Genomic DNA, 9,995 nt, shown 5'->3' on the forward strand with positions numbered 1-9,995 from the left:
CTCTCCCTCTCCCCAGCTGCACCTCTCAGGCTGCAACACTTCCTGCTTCTAGATCCAGAAGACAAAGAAGAGAAAATGAACGGCGTTTCGGTTAGCTCCCCACAAGCCGCCTCGCACAAGGATGGTCCCTGTGGTTCTCTGTGGGCAGGTCCAGGGAAACATCTGCTGCTCAAGATCCTGATAACACAGGCAGGGGGTGGGGGGATCCTCAAGGTGGGGCGTGGGGGTGGGGGGATGAAAGGTGGGGGGCGGAGGAGCAGGGGCCTCCTTGCCCCTGGGAAGGGGGGATCTCTGGCAGCCCAGTTTCCCCATTTATCCCCCAAATTTAGGGACCTGGAGCAGGGAAGGAGTTCGTGTCTGCATCACGGACCCTGGGAGAAGCAGCCCAGAGATACGGCTGGAGCCCTGCCCCCTCTGCCCTGCTTCCTGGCCGGCTAGGCCTTGGCTGAGTCCCAAGCTCTTCTTAGGGCTGCTTGTCCTGGCTACATCTGACAATGGGCAGGAGACCCTGGCCTGGGAAGCCTCACTGAGTTGCGTCCACTGCCCCAGCGTCCCCCACGGCTTGGCTGGGCCCTGATCTCCCCGAGGGCCAGTCCCTTACCTGGGTCCCAGTGAGGCCTGGTGGCTGGTCCCCCCGAAGGGGCATTTGTTTGAGCTGCTGGTCCGGCGCTGGTGGTGGGAAGGCAGTGGCTTCTCTGCTAGAGGCGCAGCCACAGGCAGAGGCCCTATGATCTGGCGAACGCTGACGGTGCAGACAGGTCTTAACGCTGGTGAGGCCATGAGGCAGCCACACCTGTGCCCTTTGGACTCTGATGGGTGGGAAGGCCTCCTAGGCCACCACCTGCCCAGCACCAAAGCCTGGGCCTGTGGCAATGCCTGCGCCGACATGTGTCCCAAGCTTAGCCAGACTCCTGCTTCCCAGCTTCCTCCTCTGCTTGCCTCTGCCATTAGTGTGTGGCCCCCTCTTCCCTCCCCCTTTGCGTACCTCCTCTGAGGCCCCAGGTCAGCAACAGGCACCAGGGCTGGGACCAGAAGGAGAGGGCGTCCATGGCTCGGGAGAGTCTGGCTTCTGTGGTCAGGGCACAGGCGGCTGGAGGTGGGCCCCAGCCTTGGGGGCAGCTGTGGGCTGGCACGTGTGCCTGTGTGTGCTGCGCATGTGGGTTCATGTGTGTTCGTGATCGTGTGTGCCCAGGTGGTGCCTGCGAGCAGGGTGTGGAGTTTGTGAGAGCAGATGAAGGCTGGGGGCTGGGACCACCATGGGCATTAGGTGGAGGGCTAAGACTTCTTCCTGGCAGGGCCCACCTCATCCTGCGCTTTCTTCTTTCCCCTCTGACCCAGCAGGGAGCCCTCTCCCTCATCATGCTTGCTCTTCCGCTCTTTCCTGCCTTACCCTACCCCATGCCCTCAGACCTCTGGTTGAGCCTGGGCGGCTTCAGCAGAGATAGGAAACTGAGGTCTGCCTCTGTGCCTATTCATGAACTTACCCAGTCCTCGTGCTTCATGGTATTTAAAAGCCTTCCTTGGCACCCAGGCTGCCTGCCCTCTGGGGGCTCACAGTCTAACAAGGGAGGTAGCGTGTAAACAGGGAGCAAGGCAGGAGGGGAGAGGAGGGAGGGAAATGCCCGTGTCCATGCGGTGGTGGGTCTCGTGGGCAGAGACCCGGGACCTGTCGGGTTAGGATCTGTGCTGGAGAGCCCTGTGGTCTGGGGGCAGAGCCAGCACGCCCACCCTTCGCTTCCTTGGGTCCATTCCAGGAGATCTCAGCCTCCTCCCCTGCCCCCGCTCCAGCCAACACCGCCCTGGGTGGCCTGGAGTCCAGGAAGGGGATCCTGGCCGGGGGCCTTCCCCACCTAAGAGAGTCCACTGGGCAGCCAGCTTTAGGGGCCCAGGGATCAGGTGGCTGCTGAGCCAGCCCCCAGCCATGGCCACATGGGACCAGCTCTCCTGACCTCCCTGGCTGTTCTGTTCCCTGGGTCTCAGCCTCTTGGTCCTTCAGCTTCTTTCCAGATAGGACAGCCTGTCCCTTCGTTGCCTCCCCCAGTCCCGGCCCCAGCCCCGGCCCAGGTGCCCAGCCAAGACTGTGTCTCTTATCTTACCCTCCCCCTGTCCTTCCCACAGGCTCCTCCCCGTTTTCGCATTCAGGGGCCAGCACAGCTGTCACTCTCATGGAGGATGGGGGAGGGGGCTGGGGGAGGGGCACAGCCCACTGCAGAAATCGTGTGAAATCTTCAGGTGGAGAAACAAAGAGCTCCATCTGCATCCTCAGCATCTTGCATCTGCAGGGGCCTATAGGAGTGCCCTTGGGAGCAGTGTGGGTATCCTCAGACAGGAGCCCTTTGCAGCTTGAGTGGGGCTGGGCCTGGGGCTTCTTCAGTGCCAGGCACTGTGGAACCACTCCAGGGAAGAGGGGCATTAGGAGAGATGGAGAGGCCAGGCCCCTCATCCCTGGGGACTGGGGGACCAAACTGATGCTTCTGCACAAAGAAAGCTCCAAGTGTCAAAGCAATTCTTTGGCAAAGTAATCCTGGCTGGGGCATCAGGAGCCAGGACACAGGTGGGAGGGGAAGGGATTAGGGACTCATTTCATTCATTCATTCATTCACTTATACATTCACTCCACAGCTATATACCGAGGGCTTCCTCTCTGCCAGGCACTGTGCTACGTGCTAGGGACACCTTGGAACTCAGCTTGAGTTCACTGTCTCCCTCCAAACCGCCCAGCCTCTCCTCCCATGTTCCCAGCTCAGCAAAGGCACCAACACCAGCCAAGCATCCAAGCAGGGCACTGGGGCCACCCCAAGTCCTCCCTCAGCCCCTGTACCTGGCCCATCACCAATCCTGTGGGTCCCATCTCCTTAGCAAGTTCGTACAGATCCATCTTTCTCCCACCCCACTGCCGAGGCCTGAGTCCCCGCCACTTGTCAAATTGTCTGCCTGTGACGGTGCTGGAGTCTCCTACCCTCCCTGCCTCCAGTCATGTTATTAGTTCCCCTCCTCCTTGCAGACAGGGGATCTTCCTTAACTGGAAATTTGATCATTCACACCTCTGTCTAAAACCCATCACTAACTCCTCGCTCATCTCAGGATAAAATCCAAATGCCTTATCATGGCACTTAAAAAAGATGCACAGGGCTTCCCTGGTGGCGCAGTGGTTGAGAGTCCGCCTGCCGATGCAGGGGACGCGGGTTTGTGCCCCGGTCCGGGAAGATCCCACATGCCGCGGAGCGGCTGGGCCCGTGAGCCATGACCGCTGAGCCTGCATGTCCAGAGCCTGTGCTCCGCAACGGGAGAGGTCACAACAGTGAGAGGCCTGCGTACCGCAAAAAAAAAAAAAAAAAAAAAAGAAAAAAAGATGCACAAATTTATTAAAACTTGAAGATATCTAACAATTTATTGGATAAATTCTTATTAATTCTAGGAAACCTAGAAGGTCCAGGAATTCAATTTCAAAGGATTTAGAAAGAATTCCTTCTAAAAGCTTTCACTATTACATTCTTTGTTAAACTGGGACTTGGATCACTCTGGGCATCATTTAGCCCCTGAACCATCGCCTTGATAAATTAGTCAGCAGGAGTGCATGAAATGGTGGCTAGATGAGAGACTCGTATTCTCTCTTACCCAAATGTAGCAAACAGCCCCATAGGTCCTACTTAATGGAATAGGAACTTCATGAACTTGAGGCTCCTGCCTCTGATTATGGCCTTATCTCCCCCTACTTCCTGACGCTTGCACTTTACACTCAGCTTAGAGAATGATTTGTGATTCCTAGACACGTCATGCCTTGGTACCTAGCTACCTGCCGTTCTCTCTGCCCATGGGAAAAGCCCACTATCCTTCATGTCTACCCGTAAGCTCTGCCTCTTCTGGAAGCCTTCCCACTGCCCAAGACTGGTGGGGACTCTGGCCCTGGGTTCCCAGATGCCTTGTACACACGTCCCTCCACTACTGCAGGTGTCACCTTGAGGGGTATGTCCCCAACAGACTGGAATGCCTGAGACCCCAGGGTAGTTTATTACCACAGTCTATAGAGGAGAGGAGGACTTGTGGACAAATACATACACTGTGGCATCCCAGGCACAAAGGACCATACTCTGTTTGGGGGCATCAGAGAAAACTTCCCAGAGAAGGGGATGCTGGGGTCAGTGCTTAAAAATCATGTAGGAGTTTGGCCCAGCAATGAAGTGGGAAGGGAATGCCAGGTGGAAGGAGTAAAAATCCTGTTGGATGGATGGGTGAAATGGAGTATTAGAAACCGGGAATGGCCAGAGTGTGTGTGTGTGTGTGTGTATGTGTGCATGCATGTGTGTTTGAGTATGGCAGGCAGGTGGTGGCAGGTGACAGGGGATAAGCGTGTCTTTATCATCTGGTGGTAAGTGGAGTCACTGAACGCTTTTTTTAAAAAAATAATTAATTAATTAATTAGGCTGCTTTGGGTCTTCGTTACTGCGCGTGGGCTTTCTCTAGTTGCGGTGAACGGGGGCTACTCTTCGTTGCGGTCTGCGGGCTTCACATTGCAGTGGTTTCTCTTGTTGCAGAGCACAGGCTCTAGGTGCACGGGCTTCAGTAGTTGTGGCTTGCAGGCTCTAGAGCGCAGCCTTAGTAGTTGTGGCGCACGGGCTTAGCTGCTCCACGGCATGTTGGGATCTTCCTGGACCGGGGCTGGAACCCATGTCGCCTGCATTGGCAGGCGGATTCTTAACCACTGCACCACCAGGGAAGCCCCTCATTGAAAGCTTTTGCACAAAGGTGTGACAAGGATGTCGTTGGTCCCTGCCTCCCAGGAGGACCCTGCCACTTGCTGGTTCTCAGGGCATAGAGAGAGGCTGCTGAGGAATGGGGGGTAGGGATGGAACCAGGTGCACAGGTTTTAGACTGAAGGGGCCAAGGAGCCCCTCCAGGCTACCCTGGCCTGGCCCGGGAAGCAGGCCTGGGCTTCTCGGAAATTCCAGAGCAGACCCTGATCGGTAGTGGGGATCTCTGGAGGGCTCTGGGGAAAGAGAGCTCTGCTTTCATGAAGAACAGTGAGGGAGATAGGCCAGGGCTCTGGTTATTTGGAGAGAGAGGCCTATTTGTGGCTGAAAGGCCTCCAGTGGTGGGGTGCCAGCTAGGAGCACCTCAGGCTTGTGGAACTGAATGCCAGAGCAGCGTCCAGCCCGAGCTCTGGCTGGCATCCTGCACAGACGAGGCACGGCCTCCACGTCAGATTGGGGGCCTGGGGCCTAAGTCATGGTGGTCATGGCCAGGGGCTGGTGCCTGGCCCCGGGGCTGCTGGGAGTCACAGAGACAGACCCCATCTCTGCTGCCCCCAGTGCTGGCATGCAGGGCAAATTACTTCTATGAGCCAGACAGAGTAAATAAGGGCGATGACATCCCTGCACTTGGAGCTTACATTCCAGGGGCAGAAGAAGCAGACAGATATAGAGTGGGGTCCAGGGAGTAGCTGGACGGGCCAGCCTCGCTGGGAGAGAAGGGGCCTGAGCCAGCGGGGGCTCCCGTGCGCACGGCCTCTGCCCTGGTTCACTGGGGCCTCCACCTCCCTCCCAGCAGAGGCCGAGGAAGGAAAGGGGTCTGGCAGCAGGAGGAGGCTGGGAGGGGGTGATCTGAGGGCAAATGGTTAACTCTGTGGGGCCTGTGTGGTGTCGGAGGATTCAGTTTTCAGGAAGAAAGGCTGGGCCTTAGGCGCTCCTAGAAATAGCCCCATCCAGGGACTGGGAGACTGGGCTTAGAATCTCAGGCCTGGCCCCATTTGCATAGCTCACCCTGAGTTCCTCAGTCTCCTAACCCCACAAGCCCAAAGCCAGTTCTCAGGCCTTGTTTCTCTTTCCTTCTCCTAACTGTCCATGGCAGCAGGATGTTCTTCTAGATGACATTCTCAGTAACCCTCACCCCACTTCTGGGCAATTGGTTCCGCCTCCATATCCAGCCTTGGATCTGTTGGGTGACACTCCCACACATGCCTCCTCTTCCCTCCCTTCCATCTTGCATGCCACCCCTCATCCAGGGAGGTAGGTGGTCCCAGGGGCCCAGATTCATCCAGCCTCCCCTTACCCAGACAGCCCTGGTGGAAAGGCCCTCAGGGACGTCTGGAAAGCTCTTCACCAGAGGCCTGAACCTAGGACTGTGATTCAGAGCAGGCTTCCAGAAAAGCTAGCGTAAAGAGGAACCATGGGTCAGGCCAGGGAGGGCTGCTTAGGAAGGGGCAGTCTCTAAGAAGGGCCTGTCCTTGATGATCTCAAGGGAGGGGATGGACATGGGCCCAGCTCACTGTCCCAAGAGGGACAGCAGCCTGGGTCACCCTCCCTGGACCTGGCCTGGCCGCCTGTCATGGGTGTGCAGGGGAGCGGGCTCACCCAGCGCCTCTGTCATGCACTTCTTCTCCTGTCTCCATGTCAATCCACTGCCCAAGGTGAGCACAATGCAGCCATTCAAAACCGCGTGTAAAAGTCTACTCAGTGATGTGTGGGAAAGTTCACGGTGCAGCATTAGATGGAAACAGCAGGCCACACGATGGTAGATACTGTAAGATCCTAGTTTTGTGAAATAAACAAAAAAGTACATAAATTGAAATCATATAAATGAAAACATAGAAAAAATCTAAACAAAACTTGTAATCATGTAAATCGAAACAGAAAACATTGCAATCGTAAGTCTAAATATAGAAAATGTTCATGATTTTGTATTAGGTGATAAAAAGCTTGTTACAAAATAGTAATACTCAATTTTGTAAAAAAAAGAATTGTAATCACGAAAATCTAAATGTAGAAATAAACGTCAGCATGTGAATCTAAACATTTATTCGGCATCCATTCTGTGACACGCACCTAGCTGTTGAATGCTCACAATGACCCTTTGAAGTAGGTTCTGTTATTTTCATCTCCAAGTTAGATAGGATGAAACTGAGGCACAAAGAGACGAGAGGTAATTTATCCTGGGTCACAGCCCAGAGATGGCAGGAGTGCCATTGGAACTTACGCAACTTGGCTTGAAGAAAAGGTACTAAAAGAAACAATGCCAGTTATCTTTAGGGCTTTTTTGCAGGGGGGCTTCTATGTGGTTTCTTCTTTGTGCTTTTCTGTATTTTCCAACTTTTCCCCAAAGAGCATGTTACTTTTGTAATCATTATCTCTCCATTCCTTCTCCACCCCACGCAAAATAAATGGGAATTTTTAAAGTAACAAAACAACACAAAAATGTACAGGAAGGTGCTCCTCCTGTAGCCCTGGGACTCAGTCCTGCCCAGGGGTGGCTGCTGGTGGGTGAGCTCAGTAGCCTGGGGCCCCAGGAGGGCCAGCGGGAGGGCTCAGCCCTCCCCTCTGCTCCGTGTGGTCCCCGAGGGTCCTGAAGGCCTTGGACTGTGCCCCTGAGGAATCTCAGGTCTCTCCACGGAGGCCACCCAACGCTTGGGCTGGGGCCAGGCTATACCCTGGTTGGCCTTGAGAGGTGCTGGACATGCTGTGCTGCCCCTCCTGAGCCTTGGTGGGGGGATGGGTGGGAGCCTAGGGCCAGCTGAGCAGTCTCCGTGGTTTCTTGGCCCTCACACCCCCGCCACATAGTCCCACCCCACATGGCTCCTCCACAAGAAGCAAGGTGCCATCCTGCAGCATCCAGCTGCTATTGGGACCCTCTTAGTGACCAGGGCCTCACTACCTCCCCAGCAATGCAGGCCGTGTGGGACCCTCCACAGTCCAGAGCAAGGGCTGCAGAGCCAGAAACACTCAGTGTGAACCCTAGCTCTGGCTCTTAGCTGTGTGGCCTGGAACCTGAGTTCGCTGAGCTTCAGGTTCATGGTTCATCAAAAGGGCTGATGATGACTGGGAGGATTACGCAAGGCAACATAGGTCACGTGTCTGGAGCAGGGGCGGGGCTCTGTAAATATGCTCCCCAGCACTGGCCTCCCTGTAAGTCCTTCTTGCTGCTCCCAGCTCTCCCTGCAGAGTCACACAGAGCAGACCCGATACCTCCAAGATGTCTCTTCCCTGGCAGGCCTTCCACAGCTCCCTCAGCAACACCAGCATAGAACGGTGCCAGGTAGGCTGCCACCTTGGTCTCTCTAGAGCACTGTCTCAAGTACCTGGCTCCGTGGGAATCCCTCGGAAGCCTGGTTGAACATACAGAGTCCTAGACTCCACCCATGGAAAGTCCAGGAAAGAGTCCCAGAATCCAAAGTTTTACAGTCTCTCCAGTGGTTCGATGGGAGCCAGGGGGCAATGTCCTGCCTTAAGTGTGTCAGCCAGAAGAGACCAGTGCTAGGCTGCTGCCTGACCAGCTTGGACCTGAGAGGCTGTCCTTCTGGCCGCTTCCCACCCTCCCCACTCAGTCCCCCCCCAGGGTGTGCCCCGTGGGGTGCGCTTGTGCCACAGACAGCCAGCATCCTTCCAGAGAAGAGTCCCACCATGTTCTGCTCTGAAACTGGACAGCAGCTCAGGCCAGAACCCCAGCCTGCCCAACTCTGACCCAGAATATTTGTCCAAAGAGAGGCCTGAGCGCAAGCCTCACCGGGCTCCCAGAATGAGCCTGATGAGCCTGATCTGTGGCTGCACTGCCCTCCCCAGCAGGCTGGCAGGGCCGTAGCCTTGTGAAAAGAGCACAGAACTCAGGCCACCAAAGACCCTGCCCTGAGAGGCCTTCCCTGGATTCCAGAACAAGCCTCAGAGGGAGGAGCCAGCTGCTGAACAGTCAGTGGGGGGCTGCCCCTTGGCCTGGGACTGGGATCCAGAGGCCTGCAGAGAAGATGCTGGGCTTCTCCAGCCCTGAGGCTGACTGTGTCCCAGGGAGAGTGTGGACAGCTGCAAGGCCCCGGGGGGAGCTGAGCCCCAGAAGGGCAGTGGTGTCTGTGACTCAGGGCAGGCACCCACTGTACCAGGCCCTTCAGTCCTCTCAGAATGTGGTCCCCTGGGCTGGAGGGGGCCTTAGGGAGACCCACCACCCCTTAATTCCTGGCCCCCTGAAACACTCCCTTGGAGAATGTGCTCACAGTCAAGGCAGTCCCTGTTCCAGCCAGCCAGCCCTGACCGTTAGAACATTCTTCCTTAGGCCAGTGTCAGGCCTGCATTCATGGAACAATCACCTAGTGTGTCTTCTCTTTTAAGGAAAGCTCTTCACATGTTAAGAGATAGTATCATGTTCTCCCGGAGCTGCCTAAATAGTCATCGGTGCCTGAACCCCTGGGGGCAAATTTAACTCTTGGAACCTCAGTTTCCTCATCTGAAAAATGGAGACAACCATGGCTACTACTTATTGAACGCTTGCCCTGGCCTGACACTGCACTAAGCATGTCCCACGCCCCGAACAGCAGTGATTTAGTAAGAAGTTTTCCTCACCCTTGGCCAGCCTCCCAGGCCGAGCTCCGCGCTGGCTGGCAAGAGGTGTGGGCTCCCTCTGCTGGTCAGTAGGTGAATGGCAGACAGGAAAGGCGAGGACACGGTGGAATCATAGGCAGTCTTGGTGAGTGGGACCTCAAAGGTGGCCTGGCCCCGCCTGGTATCTTACAGATGAGGAAACTGAGGCCAGGGCTGCCACCTCATTGAGTGAAGTTTGCCTGCATGGCCTCTGGCTTGGGGAGCTCCCCCGCCTGTCCCCCGCAGGGAAGCTGGGCAGTTCAGTCCTAATGGGCTCTCTGACTCCTCCACTATCCCGCACCTTTTTATCCCATCCTCCTCACTCGGTCTGGGGCTGCCCAGAGGTAGCGCAGGAGCTTGTGTGGTGGGGAGGACACAGCTGGGCACAGACACAGGGCAGAGGCTGAGGCCCCAGTTATGCCCTTCCACCAGCAAGCTGCAGTTCCAGGGAAGGTCCTGAAGGGCAAGGCAGGGGTCAGGAGGGGTGGGTTGTGGTGTCCATCCCGAGAACACCATCCCTGGGGAGAACAGGGGCCCCAGAGGGCTGGGTCTCCCAGCCTGTGCCCCTCAGGGACACAAGTGGGAGCTCCAGGGACATCTATGTCCTGCCTGGATTCACTTATCTACCTGTTAACAAAATTGGCAGGTGAGGCTCAA

This window comes from Hyperoodon ampullatus (assembly GCF_949752795.1).
Source record: "Hyperoodon ampullatus genome assembly, chromosome: 2".
Taxonomy (NCBI): domain Eukaryota; kingdom Metazoa; phylum Chordata; class Mammalia; order Artiodactyla; family Ziphiidae; genus Hyperoodon; species Hyperoodon ampullatus.